The following is a 12,783-nucleotide window of genomic DNA, read 5'->3' as shown; positions in this document are numbered from 1 at the left end:
TATGAAATAAAGAGTGAATAGGGTTGCATATACGGAGGGAGGGATGGTTGAATGGGAAGCTGGATGGATGACAAATTAAATTGAGGAATTAACATAAATATTCTTGAGTTCACAATAAAGCAAAAAGAATGTGGAAGCATGTCAGGTACATTACCTCATATGAATAAAGATATTATCTTTAGGTAGGTGCTTACATAGTAAATATAATGTTTTGCCATCAGGGGAGATTATAGTAAGTGCCACTTTTGCAGAGTAGAAAAGTTATAGACTTGGGAGCTAAGCCAACTTGGTTTCATTTCACAGGTCTACAGCTTTATACTTGGATATCTTTAAGTGAATGTCCCAAAATTTTAAAAGCCTCAGTGTGCTCATTTGCACATATAGGTCTCTATGTTACATTGTTTTTATGAAATCTGGATATAATGTATGAAAGAGGCTAAATATAGCAGTTGCTCAATAAATGGTAACTAATATTATTTGGTAAGGGCAACTTTTGTCAGTAAAGTGTTATCTTTGGTAAACTACCTAGCCTTGAATTCTAAGGTATCCTTTAGAAATATTTTTTTTAAGAAATCAGTGGAGTGTCTAGTTTTATGAAAAGCAAAGTTATATAATTTTACATTTACTGAACTCATTAAAAATGTACCACTTTAGGGAATATGACATTTCACACACCACCTAGTTCTAGGTTAATATATTATCAGACTGGTTAAAATAGAGGCTTTATAATCATGCTTGTGTTTTATTTCCTGCACTGCCACACCCATCAGTTTGATACTGGACAAGTTAGTTAACGTTCTACGACTCAATCACCTCCCTCATCCCCAAAACAAAGGTAGAGACACCTACATCTTAGAGTTGTTGTAATGCTCGAAAGATGCATTTTACACACAACTTTTAACCTATATAAATGAGTTTCCACTCATTAATCTTCACAACAAGCTGTGAGGTAAACAATATTAATATTATCATTTGCAGAAGAAAATATGAGGCACTTAGCAATAAATAACGCTAAAAGTTACAAATCTAAGGAAGTGGAAAGGCTGGATTTCCATCTATGGAATCTGATTCTGGAAGACTCTTACCTATTTCCTTGTTTTGTCTGCCTCTGCTGTCTTGGTGGAAATATACAATGGCACAAAGCCATTTCAGAAAAGGAGAATGAGCAATGTTTTTTTAAAATCCTAAAAACTTTCAAAAGCCCTTCCCGCATGTACAACCTTAGCAGGAGTTCTGTGTCTTGTAAATTAAAGCCAGGCTTCTTTAGCAAGAGTTGGAAACTCAGGATAATGCCGATTGGTTTTGCCATAGTAAAGTACTTTTAATTTCACCTTGGAATTCAAAGGAATAAAATGATTTACTGTAATAAGATGTGAGTTTCACTTATCTGTTGATTCTGTCTAGTCTATAATGTGACATATTTATACTGATATGTATAATATCTAAATAAAAGTGGAAACGGAAGGTCTTAAAGGAAACAGAAAAAAAAAACTGCTTTGATGACATTTATGTGTATGGCCACATTCTGCCATTTATCAGCTCTGTGACTTGGGACGATTCACTTAATCTCTGTATTAGTCCATTATCACATTGCCATAGAAAACTACCTAAACTACTTTGCTCCCCAGAAAACGGGTTTTTCTTTTCTACCACATGGCTGGGCTGCAAATTTTCCAAACATTTATGCTCTGCTTCCCTATTAAATATAAGTTCTGGTTTCAGATGATCTCTCTGCTCATGCATAACAAAAGTGACCTTAGCTCCAGTTCTCAATAAGTTTGTTGTCTCCATCTGAAACATCCTAAGCCTGGAATCTATTGTCCATATCACTATCAGCATTTTCATCACAACAGTTTAACAACTCTCTAGGAAATTCCAAACTTTCCCTCATCTTTCTATCTTTTTCTGAGCCCTCTACACTATTCCAACCTCTGCCCATTACCCAGTTCTGAAGTCACTTCCATATTTTCAGGTATCTTTTTAGTAATGCCCCACTCCCAGTACCAATTTTCTGTATTAGTCCATTCTCACATTGGTATAAATAACTACCTGAGACTCAGTAATTTATAAAGAAAAGAGGTTTAATTAACTCACAGTTCCACAGGTTATAGGACGCATGGCTGGGAGGCTTCAGAAAACTTACGGTCACGCCAGAAGGCGAGAGGGAAGCAGGCACATCTTACATGGCTGGAGAAAGAGAAAGAGATAGAAAAAGGGAGGGGTTACACACTTTTAAACAACCAGATCTCCTGAGAATTCACTCACTATCAGACAAACAGCAAGGAGGAAGTCCATCCCCATGGCTTGATAACCTCCCACCAAGCCCCTCCTTCAATGTTGGGGATCACAATTTGACATGACATTTGGGTGGGGACACAAATCCAAACCATTTCAATCTCATTAATCCTCAGTTTTCTCTGAATATACAATTCACAAAGTTGTGGCTGTGAAATTGATTCAGGAGTTCTTCTTGACCGCTTTGTTGTACTTGTGACATGAGTGCCCCATTTACTTGGCCCACCATGCTCAACCTCTTGTAGCACAAGGAGCAATTCAGAGAGTGAGTGTGGGTTTCGGCCAGCCCTTCTGGGCATCTGCGGGAGCAGGCTCCAATACAGGCCCCACAGCCCAACCAGACGTGGGTGAATGAGTGCTGCTTTGGGCTCTGGCAGGAGCAGGCTCTGTGTGGGCCCCCATCCCAAGTGGAAGTACCTGTGACCCCAAAGGGCATGTTACAATGTTCTCTTAGCTTTGCCTTTCATGGACAGCAGTGTGTTATCAGCTCAACGGCCCCCTTGCCTCATAACATAGGGTGGCTGCCCTCTACCAGTGAGAGCAAAGGACCACTTTGAAAGCCTTTTTTTGGTACCAACACTCAGTGGGTCCTGAGCTCTTGTCCAGCGTCCAAGAAGAATGAGGTTGCAAAGACACTTGAAGAATGTTGGAGGTGGAGAATTTTATTTAGTGATGGAGATGGCTCTCAGTGGAGAGGAGAGCTGGAGAAGGGATGGAACAGGCACATAATCTTCCTTGAAGTCTGGCCATCTCCAGCTGGCTCTTCTCCAATGTTAAGCCATCCAGCCATCCCTCTGAAGTTAAGTTGCCTCACTACTTGACTTTTCGTCCTCTACCACTTCTCTTCCTTTACCAACAGAGTCTGGGGTCTTTATAGGCACAGGATGGGGAGTGGGGCAGACTATAGGTAGTTTTGGAAAAGGGAACATTTGATTGGCAAAAATACATTATTCAGAAAGAACCAATTGGAAGTGAGTGGGCAAGCAGGGATAGAAATTCTCACTTTGGGCCATGGGTTTCAGGCTTTTTGGCTCAAAGGTGGGGTTTTGCCAGGGACACGCCCCTTTCTGCCTAGAATTTCTCTGCCTCCTGCTTCTATCAAAACAAAATAATGTAAACTAAAACAGTTTCTACAATGTTAAAAAAAAAGATTGTTTTTAGAATGATTAGTGATAAGTCATTCCAATTTCAGTTTTCAATAACTGGCATATTATATCCACTAACACCACTTCACCTTTCCATTTTTGGGGAATGAATTTTTACCTGTGGAGTAATTTTCTAAAGATACATTTAAGCTGTGAAGCTTAAAAGAAAGAATAATTATTTTCCCCCTGAGAGATATCAATCTAATATTTGATGCACTGCCATGCCCCTTTAAAAATAATATATGGAACCTAATTTAGCTTTTAAAAAATGACTCATGTTTCTAAGAAACATGAGTGACTGAGCTGAATATTATATAGTGATACTGTCCAAGGTGATGAAAGTATACAAGCTGTTTTCTGTCACTGAATACAATTTCCGTATCATTGCTTTTTGGTACCTTTGATAAAGTTGTCGTTCATTTCGTTTCCTGTGCCTAAGAGATCTTTAGTACTAAACGTACCTTTCTGTCAATTTTTCTAAATTATTTTATATAATTTGCTGTAGAAGAGAATATTTCAAAACAAGTTTATTAGTATTATTACAATAGAGTCAATCAATTCAATGTAAGAGCCAATGATCCCTTCTAGAATAAGACACAGATTTTGACGGATGGCTGGATAATCTTCATAAACATTGGGGCTTCACTGGCTAGCTGAGGTCGTAGAAAATCTTGTTTTCAGATAACTGAGGTGTATATGCATTTTCAAAATATCAGCAGTGTCAAATGTCTTGGCAGGCCAAAAAGACAGTCTATGATTACTCTTATGAAATATTGTAAAACAGTTCAGCAAATAGACAAAATTCCTAGATTTCATTAAAGACTACCCAATTTCTCTGAACCAAATAAAGTCCTGACATTTGTAGAGAAATCCTAGCTTCAGCTGAAGGTTGTTGCTTAAAGAGGAGACTAATTCAGCTTTCATATCTAGAAATAGACAAGGAAAAAGAATGAATAACTGATTTATTTTAAATATGTATGTTGCTTGCCTTAAAAACAAATATTTTTAGACACTGCACACATCATTTTCGGCACATTTAGATATTTGGACTTAATATATGCTGACAACTTCCTGAATTCCAAAACAAAGAAAGCTGAGAAACAGTTCATTTAAAAATATATTTGACAAGTTTAGATTACTGGGAAGAAAACCCCACTTTTGGGCTCCTGGAATTGTCAGCCACACATGCCTAATTACCCCCTCTATATAAAGGAGGAATGTTTTGTTTAGCCATATTTACAATGTGTTCTTACTTCCAAATTACATGTTTAATCACAGAAATAATACAGCACAATGAATGTCACGCTTTTCACTTTGTTTTTGTTTTTCCATCTCAAACTGAGAAAAGAATACAAAAGCAGGTGAGTATGTAGTTATCAGTCCTAAGCTCTGCTAATTCTTCAAGTTTTTTTGTTACATTCTATGCTTATATAATAATGGAATATTAAAATGCAAATTCATTTTTATTTGTCAGGATTATTTTAAAGGTAGTTTCCTATGGCCAATTTTCCTTACAAAAATAACTAGACCTGCAATAATAATCTGGAAACGTTTGTGCATAATAATGGGACCAAACATGAAAGCTTTCTCACTAATTAGAGAAAAAAATATTCAGTACTACTCACCTACAGTGGGTTTAACTTCCTTCAGAAAAGGTAACTATACTTGCACTTAAGCCATTATTAATTCTTATCTTTGAAGGATTTTGGAAATAATTTTTTCTCTTGAGGTCAGAAATTTCCAGATGTTTAGTTACCTAAAATATAACAGAACTGAACCAACTATAAAAAGTAATTGATGGTATGAATCTTTAACTCTCATATATATTGCCCTACTTGCCACTTTAAAATTATATATAATTATAATACTTTATACTATCTTATAAATTATATATAAAATTATATGTAATTATTGTATATAATAAAGTATAAATAAAATAATTTTATTATATACAATAATTATATATAATATATATAGTTTCTTGTATGTTATTTATTTGATGAAAGTGGAGGTTTCAATACAAAAATTTAAAAGATGGTAGATAAATGTAGGTTTGTCAAATGCTGTTCTTGTGCGATGGATTTTGGCAGGAGAGATCTTCAGCTGCTATTGCAGAACATGGTCTTTAGTCATAGTAGGTTTTATTTTTTAAACAGTTATTTTATCCAATATAAGGCTGAAGTGATGAAAGCAAAGGAGTATATTGAGTTGCTCATTGTTATTCACTGCCTCTTTCAGAACACAAAGAGGAAGTGGGATTCATCGCATATCATAACACCCATGGAGTACTCACACACCCACTCACACAGAAACAACTATGAGGAAAAAATTAAACTGAGGAATATATTCTAAGAACATTTTATTATTTAGTAAAAAATTTAATGTTAGTTTAGGTTCTTTTTTCTTTAATTGCTATCAGAAGTTTTAAGGGTTTGAAATAGGAGATTAGTAATTTCTCTCTAAGGTCATGTAGTTATAAAATTAAAGCTACCAAACTTTACTGTTTAAATTATGGAAAAGTCTAAAAAGAGCCTCCTTTTTCCCTCATTTATTATAAAAGCCCCCATAGTGATTTTACAATTGAGAAATTCTTGTGTTGACTTATTTTACTAACATCTTCCAGATTAATCTTTCCAAAATATAGCTGTTATCATCACAGCATTTTTTGATAGAACATTTTCAGATCCTTCACTATATCTTAAATAAACTTGAAAAAATTATCATCTAATCCATGACTTCAATAATGTTTTTTCTATTTATTATTCTATCCTACTGACCATTACTTCTTTTTCGTAAACAATAGCTCTCCAACTAAATCAAGCTAGTTGCCATTGTGTAAATATACAATTTTTTCTTTTGGTGTATGCTCACTGGTACTTCTACTTGAAATTCCCATATTATATACTTCATAGCTCAGCTCAACTCTCCTTGTAGTTAATTCTCGCTCATTACTCCTTTAGCCTGAATCACCGACTTTCCTAGTGCTTCAATTCTTTCAAGTAACATGGAACTTGAATTCTTTCAACTAGCATAGACACACACACACACACACACACACACAGACATACATATACACACACACATTTGTGTTTATAGCATATATTATCTATTAGTTAAATAACATATTTTGTTTACTCTTAACCAATCCCTCTCATAGTTTAACATTATCATGAACATAGGCATGCAATAGTGAGTGAAATAATAAATTAGTGGCAAATATTTAAACTTTAACAAAATATAAGTTAATACTTTTTCTCATATCTCAATATATGCTCTTGTGTCAAAGTAAATGATGTTTTGCTTCATTAAATTATTGTTCCTTGATGTAATAATTTGAGTATAAAACTCTATGCTGTGCACTGACTGAGAAACAGAATAGCATAATAATTAAAAGTGTTGGGTCTGGAGTCAGAGTTTAAATCATGGTCTCTGTCCAAAATATGTGAGTGGTCCACGTGTAAATTGTTTAATCTCTTTGTGCTTCAATGTGCTTATTTAGAAAATGTGGTTAATAATAGTACTTACTTTATAGTGTCATTCATGAATACTAGGTAAGAGAATATATGTAACAGTTTTAGGATTGCATCTAACATATAACATGAGACAAGAAATGTTAGCTCTTATTATTGCATACCATACATTTATATTATTTTACCTATTGCATATAATTTACATTATTTTAATGAAATAACAGCAATTTAGTACATTTATTTGCATTGATGTATTTGTCATCTGTGTTTATATACATGCTATCATTAAGTATTTACACATAGGTATAAAACATATATTTTTAAAATTTGTAAGCACTCCAGCAGTTACTGTAACAAATAGTAAGTTCATATAGAATGTAATGAGAAGGAAATGCCACTTTACAAATAGGGCATGCTATGGGGGCATATACACACATATATTGTGATGGTTAATACTGAGTGTCAACTTGATTGGATTGAAGGGTGGAAAGTATTGATCCTGGGTGTGACTATGAGGCAGTTGCCAGGCAAGATAATGTTGATTCTCCTCAGGAGCCACCTCCAACACCCCTGTTTGCTTCTAGACCTATAACTTGACTAAAGTCCTAGCGGGCCCCTAGAGGTGAGGTTCAGATGTGACCCATGAGGAGCTGTGCTACACTAGAAAATAACTGCTTTGTGTTTTCTAATTTATGTAAGCTGACATCTGGAGAACACACATGGGAATGGATATTAAGGCTGTGGGATAATGGTGGAAGGAATATAGAGTTGGATCAGGCCAAATTTATTGATTTGGGCCCACTAAGTAGGGATTCTGCATTTAATGCTGCAGCTTGGGGTGTTAAAAAAAGTTCTAATAATTTATTTGCTTGCTTAGCTGAAATATGGATGAAAAGACGGCCCACTGTGCACAAGCTGAAAATGCCTGATCTACCTTGGTTTAATGTAGAGGAAGGGATCCAAAGGCTTAGGGAGATTGGGGTAGTGGAGTGGATTAGTCACTTTAGACCAGGTACTCATCCCAGCTGGGACAGTCCAGAAGATATACCCTTGATCAATGCCTTGCAAAACAGATTTGTAAGGGCAGCACCTGTATCTTTGAAGAGCCCTGTAATTGCTCTTCTCTGTATGTCAGATCTAACAGTGGGAACTGCAGTCACTCAACCACGAAATTTAAATACAATGGGAATAATTGGATCCCCAGATGGCAGGGGCCGAGTGGCAGCACTCAACCTTCCAAGGCAAGGAACCTCAACCTTTCAAAGGCAAGGTGGGCATAGCTACCATAATGGACAGCAGAGGCAAAGTGCAATAGAATAGTCTGACTCATGTAGAGCTCTGGCATTGGCTAGTTAATCACGGTGTTCCTAGAAGTGAAATTGACAGGAAGCCGACTTCATTCCTACTTAATTTATATAAGCAGAAAACTTCTAGGTTGAATGGATAAAAGATTAATTTGAATTACAAAAAAAGAGAATCATGGCCCCTCAACCAATTTCCAGACTTGAGCCAGTTTACAGACCCAGAACCTCTTGAATGAAGGTGAGGCCAGGTGCCCTTGAGGAATAACCCCACTACGCTACCGACAATTTATGCTGTTAATCATTCTCCCATCCTTCCTCAAGGAGACCTCTGGCATTTTACCAGGTAACTGTGCACTGGGGAAAGGGAAATGATCAGACATTTCTGGGACTACTGGACATTGGCTGTGAGCTGATTTCGATTTCAGGGGACCCAAAACATCATTGTGGTCCTCCAGTTAAAGTAGGGGCTTATGGAGGTCAGGTAATTAATGGTGTTTTAGCTCAGGTCTGACTTACAGTGGATCTAGTGGGTCCCCAGACTCATCCTGTAGTCATTTCCCCAGTGTCAGAATTCATAATTGGCGTAGACATACTTAGCAGCTGGCAGAACCCCCACACTGGTTCCCTGAACGGTAGGGTGAGGGCTGGTAGTGGGAAAGGCCAAATGGAAGCCATTAGAGCTACCTCTACCTAAAAAAACAGTAAATCAAAAACAATATCGTATTCCTGGAGGGATTGTGGAGATTAGTGACACAATTAAGGACTTGAAAGATGCAGGGGTGGTGATTCCCACCACATCCCAATTCAACTCTCCCATTTGGCCTGTGCAGAAGACACATTAATCTTGGAGAATGACAGTGGATTATCACGAGCTTAACCAAGTGGTGACTCCAATTGCAGCTTCTGTACCAGATGTGGCTTCACTACTTGAGCATGTTAACACATCACCTGGTACCTGGTATGCAGCCACTGACTTGGCAAATGCCTTTTCTTCCATTCCTGTCCATAAGGCTGACCCAAAGCAATTTGCCTTCAGCTGGCAAGGCCAGCAATATACCTTTACCATTCTACTTTAGGGGTATATCAACTCTCTGGCTTTGTGTCATAATCTTATTCGGAGAGACCTTGATTGCTTGTCACTTCCACAAGATATCACACTGGTCCACTGCATTGATGACATTATGCTGATTGGATCCAGGGAGCAAGAAGTAGCAAATACACTGGACTTACTGGTGAGACATTTATGCACCAGAGGATGGGAAATAAATCTGACTAAAATTCAGGGGTCAGTAAAATTTTTAGGGGTCCAGTGGTGTGGGGTCTGTTGAGATATTCCTTCTAAAGTTAACGGGAAATGGATAAGTTGCTGCATTTGGCCCCTTCTACAACCAAGAAAGAGGCACAATGCCTAGTGAGCCTATTTGGATTTTGGAAGCAACACATTCCTCATTTGGGTGTGTTACTCTGGCCCATTTAGTAAGTGACCCAAAGGACTGACAGTTTTGAGTGGGGTCCAGAACAGAAGAAGGCTCTGCAATAGGTCCAGGCTGCTGTGCAAGCTGCTCTGCCACTTGGGCCATCTGACCCAGCAGATCCAATGGTGCTTGAGGTGTCAGTGGAGATAGGGATGCTGTTTGGAGCCTTTCACAGGCCCCCATAGGTGAATCACAGCAGAGGCTTCTAGGATTTTGGAGCAAGGCCCTGCCATCTTACGCAGATAACTATTCTCCTTTTGAGAGACAGCTCTTGGCCTGTTACTGGGCTTTGCTAGAAACTGAACATTTGACCATGAGTCATCAAGTCACCATGCAACCTGAACTGCCTATTACGAACTGGGTGCTTTCTGACCCATCTAGCCATAAAGTGGGTCATGCACAGCAGCATTCTATCATCAAATGGAAGTTGTATATACGTGATTGGGCTTGAGCAGGTTCTGAAAGCACAAGCAAGTTACATGAGGAAGTGGCTCAAATGCCCATGGAATGCCACTCTGCCTTCTCTCCCCCAGCCTGCACTGATGGCCTCATGGGGAGTTCCCTATGATCAATTGACAGAGGAAGAAAAGAATAGGGCCTGGTTCACAGATGGTTCTATAGGATATGCAGGCACCACCTGAAAGTGGACAGCTGCAGCACTGCAGCCCCTTTCTAGGACATCCCTGAAGGACAGTAGTGAAGGGAAATCTTCCCAGTGGGCAGAGGTTTGAGCAGTGCACCTGGTTGTGCACTTTGCATGGAAGGAGAAATGGCCAGATGTATGATTATATACTGATTCACGGGCTGTAGCCAATGGTTTGGCTAGATGTTCAGGGTCTTGGCAGAAGCATGATAGGAAAATTGGTGACAAAGAAATCTGGGGCCGGGCACGGTGGCTCATGCCTGTAATCCCAGCACTTTGGGAGGCCGAGGCGGGCAGATTATGAACAAGGTCAGGAGATTGAGACCATCCTGGCTAACACTGTGAAACACCATCTCTACTAAAAATACAAAAAATTAGCCAGGCATGGTGGCGGGCACCTGTAGTCCCAGCTACTCAGGAGGCTGAGGCAGAAGAATGGTGTGAACCCAGGAGGCGGAGCTTGCAGTGAGCCAAGATCACACCACTGCAATCCAGCCTGGGTGACAGAGGGAGACTCCGTCTCAAAAAAAAAAAAAAAAAAAAAAGAAAAAAAAAAAAAAATTTGGGGAAGAGGTATGTGGATAGACCTCTGTGAATGATCAAAACCTGTGAAGATATTTGTATCCCATGTGAGTGCTCACCAACGAGTGACCTCAACAGAGGAGGATTTTAATAATCAAGTGGATAGGATGACCTGTTCTGTGGACACCACTCAGCCTCTTTCACCAGCTACCCCTTTCATTGCCCAATGGGCCCATGAACAAAGTGGCCATGGTGGCAGGGATGGAGGTTATGCATGGGCTCAGCAACATGGACTTCCACTCAGCAATGCTGACCTGGCTATAGACACTGCTGAAAGCCCAATTTGCCAGCAGCAGAGACTAACACTTAGCCCTCGATATGGCACCATTTCTCACGGTGATCAGCCAGCTGGTGGCAGATATTGGACCTCCACCGTCATGGAAAGGACAGACTTTTGTCCTCACTGGAATAGACACTCACTCTGGATATGGGTTTGCCTGTCCTTCACACAACACTTTTGCCAAGACTACCATCAATGGACTCACAGGATGCCTTATCCACAATCATGGTATTCCACACAGCATTGCCTCTGACCAAGGCACTCACATGACATCTAAAGAAGTGTGGCAGTGGGTTCATGATTATGGAATTCACTGGTCTTACCATGTTCTCCATTATCCTGAGGCAGCTGGATTGACAGAACAGTGGAATGGCCTTTTGAAGTCACAATTACAGTGCCAACTAGGGGACAATATTTTGCAGGGCTGGGACAAATTTCCTTAGAAGGCTGTGTATGCTCTGAATCAGCATCCAATATATGGTATTGTTTCTCCCATAGCCAGGATTCACAGGTCCAGGAATCAAGGGGTGGAAGTGGAAGTGGCACCACTCATCGTCACCCCTACTGATCCACTAGCAAAATTTTTGCTTCCTGTTCCTGCAACTTCACATTCTGCTGTCCTAGAGGTCTTAGTTCCAGGGACAGGAACACTGCCACCAGAAGACAGAACAATGATTCCATTAAACTGGAAGTTAAGATTGCCACCTGGACACTTTGGGCTCCTCCTGTCTCTAATTCAACAGGCTAAGAAGGAAGTTACAGCGTTGGCTGGGGCGGCTGACCTGGACTATCAAGATGAAATCAGTCTACTACTCTGCAAGGGAGGTGAGGAAGAGTATGCATGGAATACAGGAGATCCATTAGATCGTCTCTTAGTATTATCATGCCCTCTGATTAAGGTTAATGGGAAACTGCAATAGCCCAATCCAGGCAGGATTACAAATGGTCCAGATCCTTCAGGAATGAGGGTTTGGGTCACTCCACCAGGAAAAGAGTTATGACCTGCTGAGGTGCTTGCTGAAGGCAAAGGGAATACAGAATGGGTAGTAGAAAGACACAGTCACCAATACCAGCTGTGGTCACGTGACCAACTGCAGAAACAAGGACTGTAATTATCATGAGTATTTCCTCCTTTTTTGAAAACATGTTTGTGCATGTATACACTTGTACTAAGAAAATACATTTTATTTCCTTTTTCTTTCATCATGTGACATAAGATTTATTGACTTCATATCAGCATGTAAGTATTGTTAACTTTACATGATAGTATTTGCATTTGTGATTGGTGTGTTTCTGGTTGCACAAAGGATAGTTGCATTATATTATGTGTAATTATAACCCTACTATTGTCTTTATCTGAATATTGTGTATGATCTCAGAAGATGTGTATGGGTTCAAGTTGACAAGGGGGGGACTTGTGGTGATTAATACTGGGTGTCAACTTGATCCTGGGTGTGTCTGTGAGGGTGTTGCCAAAGCAGATTAATATTTGAGTCAGTGGGCTGGGAAAGGCTGACCCACCCTTAATCTGAGTGGGTACCAGCTAGTCAGCTGCCAGTATGGCTACAATATAAAGCAGGCAGAAAAAC

At 39.2% G+C, this 12,783-nt stretch overlaps 1 pseudogene; it reads left to right on the top strand.

Annotated features, from left to right (window-relative positions):
- Window positions 1-8,114: 8,114 nt before the first annotated feature.
- Window positions 8,115-12,306, top strand: LOC129008607 (uncharacterized; annotated as a pseudogene).
- The last annotated feature ends 477 nt before the right edge of the window (window positions 12,307-12,783 follow it).

This window comes from Pongo pygmaeus, chromosome 9 (genome assembly GCF_028885625.2).
Source record: "Pongo pygmaeus isolate AG05252 chromosome 9, NHGRI_mPonPyg2-v2.0_pri, whole genome shotgun sequence".
Taxonomy (NCBI): domain Eukaryota; kingdom Metazoa; phylum Chordata; class Mammalia; order Primates; family Hominidae; genus Pongo; species Pongo pygmaeus.
Note: the sequence above shows the minus strand (reverse complement) of the source record. Positions and strands in the feature narration are given on the sequence as shown.